This window comes from Belonocnema kinseyi, chromosome 2 (assembly GCF_010883055.1).
Source record: "Belonocnema kinseyi isolate 2016_QV_RU_SX_M_011 chromosome 2, B_treatae_v1, whole genome shotgun sequence".
NCBI lineage: Eukaryota > Metazoa > Arthropoda > Insecta > Hymenoptera > Cynipidae > Belonocnema > Belonocnema kinseyi.
In genome coordinates, this window is record NC_046658.1 from 161,381,288 (window position 1) to 161,392,944 (window position 11,657).

General features: G+C 30.8%; 1 protein-coding gene across 5 annotated transcripts in view; it reads left to right on the plus strand.

Moving 5' to 3' along the window:
- Positions 1-3,575: 3,575 nt before the first annotated feature.
- The window catches only part of LOC117167791, a 42,524-nt gene continuing 34,442 nt past the window's right edge, over positions 3,576-11,657 (plus strand). For 3 of the 5 annotated variants that reach the window (XM_033352980.1, XM_033352979.1, XM_033352978.1), the window contains exon 1: positions 3,602-3,633. The gene's annotated coding sequence lies outside the window, so the exon portion shown is untranslated. Of the gene's footprint in view, positions 3,634-11,657 lie in introns of all 5 variants that reach the window. The other 2 variants (XM_033352977.1, XM_033352981.1) reach the window with 2 other exon arrangements.

The following is an 11,657-nucleotide window of genomic DNA, read 5'->3' on the forward strand; positions in this document are numbered from 1 at the left end:
TAAGCCATGAATTTAATTCGTAGCTAATTAGAAATTTTATGAATCGAAATATTTACTCATTCATTAGAGGAAAATTACAAATTTCTTAGTGAAAATAAATTTTCAGTAAAAACTTTCTCAAACTGTTTTTAAAGGTTAAACCAATTAATTGATCAAACAAATTTATGAAGCAATTGCATAGTTTAACTTCTTTAAATACATATAAGCTTCAATTTTTAAATATTTTCAAATAATTAAAACTGTGACAAATCTTCTTATCAGGATATTTTTCCTGTAGATAAAATAATATTTAATATTTAATATTTAACAAATCTAATAATACATTTTTTCCAAATATTTTTTTAATAATAAAATTATATAATTTAGATGAATTATTTTCTACACATTATTAAAAAGAAAATAATTCTTATTAATATTATCATAATTGAAAGATATCGGTTAGATTTTTTTTTAAATTCAGACAGGTATTTATTTACCAAAGGGAAAAGGCTGGAATTTTGTTGTAGGCTCCATCAATTTTAGCAATTTTAACCTCTTTTAATATCAATCAAAGAAAATGTCCTACATGTTAAAATTCAAAAAGAAATAATTCATTTTTCAACTTAATTTACGAAAGTCTAATATTTATTTTTTTTCAGAGAATGATTATGATGATAAAAATAAACGCACGAGGCTAATCTCGAATTTTTAACTGCGCAAAAATTTCATTCCGCGGGTAAAGATTTATTATGATTACCCAGCAACCACGTAATATTCATTCTCTCACTTGGTTCAGATTTAAAGAGTATAATGTGCTCTTCATTTTATAAATAGAAAAAAATTTAGGAACTTATATCGCAGTTTTAAACAAAAAAAATTGTTCTCTTCTCCAGAGTCATTTTTTTAATCTTAATAATAAATATCCTAACATCATGAATTGCCATTCAACTACCTATAATTAGCATTGTTGTAAAAAAATTCTTATTGTCAAATTTACATTTTAAACTCCTTTTATTTCTAAGGTTCTTTTCCTTTGCAAATTCACTCATTCTTATCTTAAGAATTATATTTTGTTGAGAAATAGACCCTTATGGTCTAATTAAATTTTCATATTGTAATTTGTAAAAAAAAACCGTCTTGAAAAAAAGTACCTAAAAAAGGAGACAAAATTTTTTGATAAAAACAAAATAGCGGGAAACTATTAGAAGGCAACCAACCAAATCCCCTACTTTCTTTTTTTTATTTCTTATTTTTATAACAAAGGAACAGCAAAGAAACAAAGATGCGCTCCCATTGATACCTAAATTAAGAAACGGTAAAATTGCAAATTCGCTATAAACACACTAAAAATATACATCATAAACACATCAGAAATGGAGAAATAAAAGAAAATCAAGATTAATAAAATCTCACTATTAAATATAATTAATCATATTAGTATAACTTTTCTTTAATTTATCCAAATAAATTTTTAAATTAATAGATAACTCTTTTTCTTTTTAATATAAAGCATTTTCATAAATTCTCTTTTTCTCTCATTACTTTCTCTATGCAAAATTACAACATTATCATTATATTATTTTTATATTATTATTACAACATTTCATTAATTATATGTAACAGTGAGATTTAATGAATATTCATTTTCTTTTACTTTCTCTATTTCAGATGTGTTTATGATGGATATTTTTGCTGGGTTTATAGCGGATTTGCAAGCTAACCCTTACTTGAATAATTAAAAAAGACGAAAGAAATAAAAAAAAATAGGAGGAATCGGATTTTGTTGGATGACTTCTGACTTTTCCTTCCTCTTTTTTATTTTTGTCCAGAAAGTTTTTTTTTTCTTTTTTGGGAAAACTTTTTTCTTTTCTTTTTTTATTAAATGACAGTAGGGGCATTTTATGGTGGTTGTCCAAATTTAGTCGTTGGATTCTGCGTTTTATTTTCAGGAATTCGATACATTAGCATGATTAATGGGCGTTAAATAGAATTTTAAATTTCATTTTAATCTAATTTTAATTTTTTCATTTTCAGTATTACGGATTTTTCTCAAATAAATCGAATACATCAATTTTTTCGTTAATCGGCATTGGTGGGTAAAAAACGGATCGATGCGTCTCTAAGACGCGAAAAAATACACTAAATAATGCATTTTTGTATTTTAAACCTCAAAAAATTTTTTCTTGTATGAAAAGAATAAACCCTTTCATCAGCATCAAATGAAAATAGCCATTTTTCTTCCAGCGTAGAGTGCTTTTCAAACTTATTCCTAAGTGGAAAACTACTAAGTTTTTAGTGAGAACACCTTTCTAACTCTTTTAATTAACAATGAAAAAAGTTTGTTTTATACATTCATTTGCAACGCAATTAAAGGAATAAATCATTTACTTTCTTTAGTGAAACTAAATTTAAAAACCCACTTTGATTGTCCTTTTCCTTTAAAAAGTAGGTTAAAAACAAACAAAAAATTAATGAAATGATTTCCTGTATCTGTCAACAATTCAGTACTCTATACCATAGTTCTAGAAAAAACCTTTAGCCGTCAACCTTCACCACTGTTGTGCGCGGCACAAACAAATTTCAAAGTCTTAATATTTAAAAATAGGTTATCATGTATTTTTACCTTGCTTATGTTTTTGATATTAGGAAATAAAAATACTTCTAGTTTATTTAATAATCAGTTATACAATAATAAACTTCCTCTTTATATTTTCTTTTTGCAGAATGGTCTAGGCGAAGTAAACCTTCTAGAGTTCATCCTCTTCCCTTACAAGTCCACGTTCATTTTTACGAAAGTTTCCTAAATCTAGGTGTACCAGAGCCCTTACCAACAGACCTGTTCTTTGTAGCAACATATAAAGAAATAAATCATGAGTATGCCATTGGACTATTACGACTTGGACATTTGTATCCATTTATGGCTCCTAAAGCGGATCAGCCGAATACCTTTGAAAAAGTTAAAATACAGATAGATAGTAACACTGCCAACGTGACTGTGCCAATATCGAATGATGATCCTCTGAACAGACGGTTCCACAAGCCATTCAGGTCAAAACACATTTTGCGGGCTGAGCTAGCCTGGTAATTTGATTGAAGAGGACTACTGGCAGTAGGTTGGCCTATCTTTTAAATTCAAACGATGAAAAACAAACATATTTGTCAAATCTTATAGTATAGAACCTTTTTGGGTACATTCCTTTTCAAAAAAATGCTAATGAAAGAAATAGCTGATCTAGCCGCACAATTTTCTCAACTTTGGTGCAGCATTGGTCTAGTCCTGGCCCATTCTGTTCATCACTCTCAGCGAAAAATGTTAAAAATAATAATAATCTACATGTATTCTAAGCTAATATCACGAAGGAACAATAAGGAGTAGTATTACTGGAAATGGGCAATGGAACCACGAGCGTCCAGGAATTCGTTAATGTTTGCCACAAAAGGATACCCACGGGAGGTTCCGTGCGCATGCGCATTAGCGGTTGCTATGTCAACGATGTCAACACGCTTTGGAAGTTTTTAACTTATGTTTTGAACATAATAACCTACAATATATGGAGTAGCGGTAGAGTAAGCTTGCAGTTTATGCGATATTTCAAATTGTGAAGAGTGAACATGTAGTAATCACATCTTCGTGGGGTTCGGAAACCGTTTAAGGTATGAGATTCAAAGCATAGAGAGAAAGCTGTGCATTTTTAAGATAGTGAAAAAAGGAAGAAAGAAGAAAGCAAATATATAAGAGATAGATATAGATTATTCTAGACACACAAGTCACAGTTTTTAAGAAACTGTATAATTAACTGAGTAGGATGGCTATTTGGGTTATACAAAAAAGTCTCCACGCAGAAAGGAGGATACTTTTTTGATTTAATGAGAGATTTCTCGAGCATTTTCCGTTGGTCTATAAAACGAGGGCAAGCCCAGGCAACATGGTTAATGTCCTCTGTTTCGTCTCCACATGGACATGGGAAGGAGTGTGTAAAGTTCACTCTGGCAAGGCTATCTGCCAGGGCTTAATGATTACTTCTAAAGCGTGATATGTTAACTATATCTCGTCTACTTAAATTGGTGTTAAAAAACCAAGGTTTAGGGAATGCGGTGAAGTTAAATTCAAAATAGCTTGACAAGATTGTCTGCAATCGGATTATTAAAGACTCCCTCATGACCAGGAATCCAGTTAAAGTAAATTGAAATGTTTTTAGATTTAGCTAGATGGAAGAGGTTCCTAATTTGATAGGTGTAGAAGGAGTTACATTTCAGGTTGTTAGAGTTAAGATAGGAAGAAAGAACACTTCGGGAGTCAGAACAGATAACTGATGGGGAAAGTTTCTCACTTAGTATGGTATCAAGGGCAATCATCTTTATGGTTGTTTTTTATGAAGATTCTAAATTCTAAATTTGGATAAGGACTTTTTTGTAGTTTTTCACCCAACTTAAAGTCAATGTTGGGATCTTCAAATTGAATGGAGTAATTAAGGAGATAATTTATGGGGGTTCTTTCAGTTCCGCAAACATTACTCGTATAGGGTTGGAAATACGGAAACCAAGGATCAGTTTTAAAACTCTATTTTGTAGTTTGTAAATTTTATCGAACATTTTGGTGTGATAAATAGACAAGGCTTGACAGTCATACTCTAAAACACTTAATTAGAGAGTGATATAACATTCGTAAGGCTTTTGGTCCTGAGCCCCACCAAGTCGCTCTCAAAAACTTTATAATGTTGATAACTGATTCTAGTCGTAGAATGAGAGATTGGAAGTGGGGTTCCCAAGTGTGGTGCCAGTCGAAGATAATGCCTAGGAATTTAGATTCGAGTACAGGGAGGATAATTTGGTTGTCTAGTGTGAGATATGAGTTAAATGGGAGGGATTCTTTTTTAGTGAAGGTCATGAGTTTGTACTTGTTAATAAAGATGTTTAAGCCTCTGGATTTTAGAAAATGTTGAAGGATGACCAAACTTTCTTGCAAGATGTAGATGCAGTCTTCTGGATCACCCTAAATTGGAACACCCAATTTAGTCATGTCATTGACTAGAATGTCAGGGATGACTCTACCGTTAGCTGCTTCAACATCTAGAAATAAGACTGCTGTGTATGAGTTATTGACAAATGCTGTGTGTACTTCGGTAAAGAAAATGAGAAGGCAGTCAGCACATGATCTATTCTTACGATTAGAAAAACTAAGAATTTGTTCCAGTGATCTGGGAAGAAACCACCATCCAAGATTAGGTTATGTATGTTTGACAGATATATCAGAATATTTTCTGGAAGGTTTTGAGCAACCTGAAAGTTGATCTTATCTAGTACCGAGAAGGACGTGCTTTTAGAGGCGGCAATGGCAAGATGTAACTCTTGAATATTGAAGGTTTCACTCAGGAATATATAGACGATAGAGTTTGGAATGCAATCGGAGTTGGCGTTAATTGTAGCTTGGACAGGCGGCGAGTCCCGAAGAGTGGGCGGGGGGTAGGTTTAAGGGGGGTGAGCTGTGGTCATAAAATTTGTCTATGAATTTTCCCATCATTTTGAATGTTTCTTGATTTACCAGGGAAGTGAATGGAGAAGGGTTAGTGAGAAGCCTGTGTCGAAAGCCGCGAATCTTATTCCAGATATCTGGGATTCGGGAACTTGAAGTAATAGATTCGGAAAAGGATCTCCAGCCGGAGATTTTTCCTTTTTAAAAGTTTCCGTGGCCTCAGCCTGCAAAAAATTCTCACCTACCCTATAATTTGTATTATAAAATAAGAAGATTTTTTATGTTTTAAATTTTTTAAATATCGACCATCAAACTTGTGATTTTTAATATTTAGATCTGCATACCATAAGGGTAGTTTTTAGGGGTCCTGCCAAAAATGATGACCTACCCTATCATTCGTGGGATAGAAAAAGATTGTTTACGTTTTTAAAAATCCAAATATAGACAATCAAACTTGTGTTTGGCATGCCTGAATAATGGGCGGTGTGTAAGGGTAGTTGATCCCCTAAAAATTAAAAAATTCACAAATTTTTTCCGACTAAATGTCATTTTCTGTTTTGCTAAATGATTTAGGCAACAAAAAATTCAGAAAAAAAATTATTTAATCCCATTCATATTAACGTCCGTCATTTCAAGTATACATCGAATTCCTGTAGATTCTTGCAGTTGTACTTTTTCGTACATTCTTGTAGAAAAATAAAACTACAATAAAATATAACAATATATAATAAAGTACAAAGTACCAACTTTGTTTGAATAATATAAAAAATTGTACTTTCCTGTAGTTTTGGTTGTAATTGATTGTATTTATTTGTAGATTTCTTTAGAAATGATGTTAGTTTTTTGTAAATATTTTTCCACCAGGGTTTTTAAAGTTTTTTCTTTAAAATATTTCTTGTGGTTACCAGGTTAAACATTTTTTCCCATCCATTATATATTTTTTATTTTTTTTTTTTTACGAGGAATGTCCAACAATGTTTTCAATCTTTACAAAAAATGTTTACAGGTACAATTATGCTCTTATATCTATCTTAAAATTAATCGCCTTATCCAAAATAGGAGAGTATTTTCTTACCCAGAGAAACAAACTATCGCGATATGCCAGTCAAAAAATAAAAAATCTGCTCGCTCCGAGGGCACATTCTCATCGCGGGCTACGCGCGGGGCTCGCTGCGCTCGCAAGATTGAGCGCGCCTAGGGCGCGCGACTATTGGTTCTCGCGCTTCGCGATCGATTTTACATCTAAAATGAAGACACAAAACATCCACCACTGTAATTTTGTGATTGTGAATTTTCTTTTATTAAAAGAGCTTATCTTCTGATTTTGAGCGCACCTACGGCGCGCGACTGATGGCCCTCACATTCCACGCTTTGTCTTTGCATTTCTCCAGCATTCGTGCGCAGGTCTTTTAAAATCGAATGTCAACGGATCGACAACTGTAATTTTGTGATTGTGAACTCTCTTTTGTTAAAGCTCTTTTGGCTTTAACAAACAAATTCTCATCACGAATCTCGTGCTACGCACTCGATTTTATCCGAAATATCAACTTTTCTACATTATGCTAAACACTTTTATATCAAATATAATACATTTTTTATGCAACTCTGGCTTGGAGTGCTTATTCAGATATTGCAAAATAAAGCGCAAATTGTATTGATTTTGATTATTTCAATATTTGTTTCTTATTTTGCTTTAAATTGCATTCGAAGCTGCGCTGAAACATGTATCATTTAAATAAATTTATATCATCACAATTCATAATATGCATCAAAATTGAATCATACTAATTCTTATTTCCTTGTTTTCATTTTTTTTATTTTTAATCTTGTTTTTACGATTAAAGGGAAACTACTGCGCATCTACATAGGGTATAATGCAGGAACCTATATATGGTCCTATAAGGAACCTATATAAGGTCCTATACAGGAACCTGTATAGCATCCTATATAGGATCCTATGTCCTCTTAGACTTTTCTGTCCTTTTTTCCAAAATTTAATTTTTTAATTTTTAATCTTATTTTTTACGATTGAAAGAAAATCGACTCGTCCTATCTAAAAATTATTAATGCTACATTTATAGATCCTTTCAGGCAAACAACTTTTGTCTGTTAAATTTAGTTCGTACCTTGTGTCGTTTTTTCAAACAAATTAAATTTTTTTATTTTGAATGTTATTTTTTACGACCAAAGAAAAAACTACGTGCCCTATCAAAAATTATTCATAAACAATTTTAATGAGTTTTCGGTATTTTTGAAAGCGTAAATTTTGTCTATTTATTTATTTCCTAGCCTGTGTCTATTTATTTTTTCATAGCTTGTGTCGTTTGTCAAAAAATTAACTTTTTTATTTTTAATGGTTTTTACGTATAAAACAAAAATTGCACATCCTATAAAAAATAATTATGGAAAATTTGTAGCTCTTTTTCGGATGAAAAAGTTTTGTCTTATTTTTTTCGTAGCTTGTGTCGTTGGTCGACAAATTTTTTATTATTTTATTTTTAATGTTGTTTTTTTTTTTGACTAAAAACAAAAACTACGCGTCCTATCGAAAAGTGATTAATAAAAATTGGTAAATATTTCCAGGGCGCGCAATTTAAGCTTTCTCATTTTTTTCGTATTTTGCATAGTTTGACCAAAAATGAAATTTTTGGACTTTTCATTATTTTTGGTATGACCAAATTTTGAATTTTCAACTTTTCGACCAAATTAAAAAGGTTGTTATGATAATATGGTATTGTAGGGCTCTCAAAAATGAAGGATTTTCTTCTCATGACTTTTTTTCATATCATGCGTTGTTTGGCTTAAAATATTAATTTAATTTGTTTGTTTTTTTTTTTTTTATTTTAAAAATGCTCTTACTCTGATCATTTTCATTTTATAAAAAAAAATCATTGGGATAAATTGTTTGAGTTTCAAAGTGCTATGAACAATCGTACATAGAATTTTGAAATCTTGAAAAAATATGGTTTTAAGCATTTTTGGTACGATCAAATTTGGAATTTTCAGCTTTTCGACCAAATTAAAAAAGTTGTTATCATAATCTTGTACTGCTCTCAAAAATAAACGTTTTTCTTTTTTTGACTTTTTTTCATACCATGCGTTGTTTGGCTTAAAATATTCATTCTAGTTTGTTTTTTTGGATTTTGAAAATGCTCTCACTCTGATCATTGTTATTTTATAGAAAAAAATCATATTGATAAATTGTTTGACTTTCTGAGTGCTATGGACAAATGTACATTAGATGTCCCAGCGCCTACTTATCCTGGCATGATCCAACAAACCATGGTCCTGCCAATTCGATGCTCAAATACGTTCGACTTCGAGTGACTTGGAGTGAACTGACGCCCCCCACCATACTCACTGCACTGGCGCGAATGGAAGGGGAAGCCAACTGCCGCACTCGATTCAAGATGTCAGAAAGGTCGAGTGCCCTAGGGTGCTGAATCTGATTGGTTGACTTTTTTTTACTTGCGCCTGGCAGGACCATGCTTTGTTGGATCATGTTATCCTGGTGACTATATATCCTTGCGACTAGATGTCCCGGCGACTAGATGTCCCGGCGACTAGGTGTCCCAGCGACTAGATATCCCGGGGGCTAGATTTCCCAGCGACTACTCGTCCTGGCGACTAGATGTCCTTACGACTAGATATCCCAGCGACTAGATGTCCCAGCGACTACTTGTCCTTGCGACTAGATGTCCTGCTCCGCACATATCGGGAGCATAATACGGTCTAGGAGACAGCTCCTCTATACGTCCCTACTAATTTGTCACTTTCTGCTTAAATAAAGGATAATCGGGACGTAAAAGTTATCTGGGACGGCCGCGTTTCCGTACTCTGGGGTATCTGCACCAAGTTTAAGTTTTTTTATGTGTGATATCCTGCATTTTGAATACCTTGAAGGAAACTGAAACATAAATATAAAATTGTGACGCTGCTATGGACGTGCGGTTTCACGGACCACCACGAGCTTTCAGTTGATATGACTCACTAATGATACGCATGACCAGAAGTTATCCAACTACCTCTGTAAAAGCACAACTAAAACTAACGCCACTAATAATGGTGGCTTCGAGGTAGACCAGGGGGAGAGGAACCCAGTGACTTACATACTCGTATCAGGACCGTGCGGTCTATGAAACCGCACGTCCATAGTTAAAAATTAAATTTCATTATTTTGTTGATTCGAGTTTAAAAACACATAACGACTGCTCCATGGAACATGGAATCAAGTTCAGCTGACTCTGTATAAAGAAATAAGTTACGGTTGTTCTGTATGAAATGTCAGGTTAGTGTTGCCTTCTATATCAACACAAATTTACTGTTTGGCAGTTTGAATTCTTGCAACAAAATAATGAATAATTTACAATTTTTTAAATTGTACAACAAAATTTAATTAATAATTGGACGGAATAACCACAACTTGTTTCTCTATATGGCCTTTCCTGAATTTGATTCCATATTGTATGGAGCAGTCGATAAATGTAAAAGGAAATAATGTTTAATTTATAATCTATAACATTCTTCGGGATCAGTTTAAAATTTTTGAAATTGTTCAAAAAATGAAATTAATAAGTAGAAACTAATGTTTTTAAAATAAAGAAATTTGAAGTTTTACTTAATGTGCTTCTTTAATTTTCTTTTTCAGGTAATATGTTTTTCATTTTTTCATTATTTGTAATATATGGAATAAAGAAGAAACTTATTCTTTTTAACTTCTGATATGAGTTTTCTCAAAAACCATTAAATTGCTCGAATTTATTACAATGTTTTTTAAACTTTTTTTCAACTTAAAATGAAGCAATTTTACAACTTAAAAATGGACCATGATCTAATTTAGAGAGTTTAAAATTTCAAATTTTAAAACCTTTTAAAACAGTAAATTAAACATGGTAATTTCTTTTTTGTTATTAAATGTTTTATATTTATAGCCAAGCCAAATATTAATTGTCAATAATTTTATGTCGGTTAGGAAGTTTGAGAAGCTACTTTTATACTCCAAAGATTTTTTTTTAAGTTTGAAAATATTAAGTGATTTCAAAATTTGTTTATATTATGCAGGTTAACAAATTTCTCAAAAATGCACTTTTTTGGAAATTTGTTTTTTTTTTTAAATACGATTAAAAATGAAAAAAATTGATAATATCCTAGTTTGAAAATTAAATTCAAGATTTACATTCTGCAATTCATTCAAAAAGTCATCTTTTAAGTTAAAAATTCAGCTGTTTTATTGAAAATATGTCTTTTTATGTTGAAAGATGACTATTTTTGTAACAATCTGAATTAGTTTATAGAAAATTGGTCTTTTTGGGCAAATTGTTTTAAATTTGAAATTTATATCTTTTTTTTTTAAATATCAACTATTACATTTTTCATTGAAATTTCATATTTTTAGTGAACAATCCTATTATTTGCTTGAAAACTCAGTTATTTTGTTGCAAAATTTAACGCTATTATTAAAAACTACAACAACTTCGTTAAAAATTTATTACCTGATTAAATATTTCACCTGTTTCGTAAAAAATACTTCTTTTTAGAAAGGGAATTCAACCATTTAGTTAAAAATATTATGTCTGTTTTTGTTGAAAAATCTTTCTTGGTCGAAAATTTGTCTTTTTGGTTGAAGAATTCTTCTTTTTTGTTAGAAATTTAATATTTTTTGGTAAAAAATTAATCTGTTTCGTTTAAGAATATAAACTATTTTCTCATAAATTGGTATTTTTTGGTTGAATTCAACTATTCGTTAGTGAAAATTAAAAACTTTTTTGTCTAGAATATCATTTTTTATTTGGCTGATTGCAAAATTTTTCTTCTATGAAAATTCAACTCTTTTGTCCAAATTTAACTTTTTTCATTCAGAATTAAAGTAATTTTCATTTTGAATGTCAACTATTACATTTTTCATTGAGAATTTATCTTTTTTCAATTTAATTATTTTATTGAAAAGTCAACAATTTTATTTAAAAACTTATCTTTTTTGGTTCAAAATTCAACAGTTTTGTTGAAAACTTTGATTTTTAGGTTGAACGTTTAACTTTTTTGGCACAAAATTAAACTATTTGATTGAAAATTAACATTTTTAATACACATTTTTGGGTTGAAAATTGAACTTAACTTTTTGAACTTAATTTTTGGGTTCAAAATTAACTTGTTTTAATTTTTATTTTGGGATACAAAATTCATCTGTTTTGTATAAAATTTAACA